Source organism: Galeopterus variegatus, unplaced genomic scaffold (assembly GCF_000696425.1).
Source record: "Galeopterus variegatus unplaced genomic scaffold, G_variegatus-3.0.2 Scaffold13505, whole genome shotgun sequence".
In the NCBI taxonomy this organism is placed as follows: Eukaryota; Metazoa; Chordata; class Mammalia; order Dermoptera; family Cynocephalidae; genus Galeopterus; species Galeopterus variegatus.
Window position 1 is genome coordinate 29,211 of NW_007739616.1, and position 3,340 is coordinate 32,550.

At 37.2% G+C, this 3,340-nt stretch overlaps 1 long non-coding RNA gene across 1 annotated transcript; it reads right to left on the reverse strand.

Moving 5' to 3' along the window:
• Positions 1-957: 957 nt before the first annotated feature.
• LOC103581620 lies at positions 958-3,325 on the reverse strand. Its single transcript, XR_549682.1, has 2 exons — positions 2,962-3,325; positions 958-2,169 (listed from the first exon to the last, which is right to left on the reverse strand). It is a non-coding gene; the product is annotated as an uncharacterized LOC103581620 (long non-coding RNA).
• Between the last annotated feature and the right edge of the window lie 15 nt (positions 3,326-3,340).

A 3,340-nucleotide genomic window follows, 5' to 3' on the forward strand; every position in this document is an offset into this window, starting at 1 on the left:
AACAAAATGTTATACATACATACAAGGAATACTATCTGGCCTGAGAAAGGAAGGAAATTCAGATACATGCTACAACATGGATGAACCTTAAAGAAATTATGCCAAGCAAAATAAGCCAGTCTCACAAGAGGACAAATACTGTATGATTCCACGTACATGAGGTACTTAAGAGCAGGCAAGCTCACAGTGACAGAAAGTAGAATGATGGTTACCAAGGACTAGCATATGGGGAGTGGAAAATGGAGAGTTATTTAATCAATACAGAGTTTCAGTTTTACAAGATGAAGAGTTCTATGGGTGGATCATGGCGACGGTAGCAGGCAATGTGAATGCACTTAATACCCTCAACTCTACACTTAAAAATTAAGACAGTAAACTTTGTTAAGTGTAACATAAACTTTAAAAATTAAATGTGACCCTCCAAGTAAACGCATCCTTTTGAAGTTATTAACTTACCTCTGGAGGACATGCCAGAATTTCCACACCTCTTCTCTCATTGGGCTACTGTAAACTCTATCTTTTCAATCCTGTTGTGCATGACAAGTAAAAAAAAAAACCAAGAGTGGACTCCCCCAAGCAGCACGGTGGGATGCATAAGACTACTTTACACTCACACAGGACCTTATACTAATAAAATGATTTTTTTCTTTCCTCATTTATACTCATGACCCCTTGTGAGAGAGGCAGGTCAAAGAGATCTGTGACCCTCACTTTAAAGTTGAGGAAACTGACAGAGGGAAAAAAAAAAAAAAATCAGCCAAAAGAAGAAATAAAATAAAATTCAAATTTTCTGATACCAAACTCAAGCTGTAAGACATCCTCATAGAACCACCAGTTCATTACCAGACTGGAAAAGCAAATTCAATTTACAAATTAGTTTTGTGCTTCTATTGCTCCCATAAGAAAATGCTCCATATTACACAGAACTTTTTTATACATTTAAAAATAATTGCACTGTTTGACTTGAAAACAGTTTATTTAATTTATACAAATAACTACTAAATACAAAAAGTAGATTAAAACAAAATAGTTATTTTTTTTTTCTGGCAGAGTTTAAATGCACATAATGGATAATTCTGAAGAAAATGCATTTTCCCCACAGCGTTCAGGACTAAAATTCTACTGAAATCTTTGCTTCTAAATCAGTAATATATTCGGTGGTGTCACATGGGTAATGGCTAAATACGTTCTGCATATGAACTGAAAAAAAGTTACAGTCTACACACATACAAATGTGAAGCACTTAAAATGTGAATTTAACTGATAATAAAAGAAAATGTCCATTTCAGAGTATAGTGTTAAAAACAATTCAGTAATAAAATCATAAGACCACATAAAAATAAGCTTTAACATATGCACGAAGCAGTTTTCTAAAAACTGCTAAGTGCACAAGTAATAAATAATTTGCAAAGTTGTGTATAAACAATTCCTAATGTTCGGCATCATTGTAAACATCAGCACATGTGTAAAATGCAGCAAAGTCTGACATTACATTTTGTTTTGCCAAATTGAATTCCTATTATCCAAAGACAGAACAGTGAAGTACGCAGCCAACATTTTGGCAAGTTGGGTCTTGAAAATTAAGAGTAACAGTGCAAGTAAGGAATGCAAAGAATTCCTAGTGCAATAAAGAAGAGAAGCACAGGCAATATTGCTGATTAAAAATTCACCGCCTCCTTGAGTTTCCCGTGGGGAGTGTCTAGGAGGCTTGTGAAAGATATGCAAAGCCACTGTCTTAATGCCCAGATCTCTTTTAGGATTTCTCTGTGTTCCTCCAGTTCCCTACCTTTGCAACAGTGTCTGTCCAACATCAGTCTCTGCAGTCTGAACAGTTCGTGAAATGCCCAGTTCACAGTCATTGAGCGAGGTTAGGGTGGTTTTTGTTTCTCCCCAACACATGGCTGGGTAGGATGTCAGCCTTGTCAAAGCAGCCATTTGGGGAGGATTCTGTTCTGAAACCAGTCAGGCCAGCATTAGGTCCCAGCTGGACAACAACAACAATGTCAAATCTTCCTTCTTGACACCATGAAACTGTCAACAGTCAGTTTTCAATTTGTCTAGGGAATTATCAATTTTGGTCAAAGTCTTTTTGATGCGCAGAGCTGTGAGTCTTGCAGATGGATTTTGATACCAGCATTCTTTCATCAGCTTGGCCAGAGAGGTTAATGTCTAAGGAAAGAAAGAACAAACACCACAATGACAAATTGACATTTTAGTGGCCCTGGAACCTGGGCAGATTACATGTAGCTGTTTTGAAGAACTCTGCAGTTCCTGTGAAGTTAAAGTGAAGTTACAGCCATCATCTTTAAACAAATAATCAAGGCCTTAATTGCTGATAAAGAAGCCACTCTTAGAGTTTCATGAACTTTGCCCTTTGGACTCTTAATATGACCAACCATCTTACTTTATTGGGTAAATCACATAGGCCAAGTTGGAACCATTGATGTTTTATGAGTACTAAAAGCAATAATACTAACCCAGTGAAAATACTGAAATTTGCAAATGGGGTCATTTTTCAATGTTTCAGATCAGCTACTACTTATGAATAGTAGTATCTGCATTGTCAGCATTGAGCAGTTTGTGTCTGGATTTCAGATATGTGGAGATGGAAAGGAGCTTAAAAGAATCGCTCAGAGTCTCGGTTTGCACAAAAACTGAGGTCTTAGGGCTAGCAGCAGTAGTAATGATTCCTGATTCCTGATTCCTGGAGCAGGCCAATCATAGAAATTCTTGTGAATATTATCATTCATTAGTAAGATCTATCAGATATGGCTTTTTCGAGAATGAGACCATTTTCTAAACCTAATCACCTAGGTCTAAGACCCTTTTATATAAAATAGGGAGAGAAAGTAATAAATGCACAGAGTAGATCACTCAGATACTATACCAGGTAAAACTGAAGAGCAAACAAACAGCCAACAGCTAAGGATAGCTCCAAAACTAAGAAACTGGCACTCTTACCGGGTCTGAGAACCACCTGTTGGGTATGTTTGGCCTCTGTTGATCCACACAGACTACTTTCCTCATATCTTCAAAACTTGGGTCATTGGGAACCACATCGTAGAATGGTGGCTTGTAATCCTCCACTATACCTGTACACAAGGACAAGAATTATGCTGGGTTAGCAAGAGAATAGAGTTAAAACGAGGGTTTTACTGGTGTCACAGGTTATAATGTGACAAGAAAAAGTACTAATCACCTTCCTCATACCTCAGGCAATTCTGGAAGCTATGGGTAGGTCCTAAAATAAGTGGAGAACAAGGCAATAAATATATACCCTGCAGAAAATTGGAGGAAGAATAATTGTTAGAAGAAAATATGTGACAACTTCTCACGTATT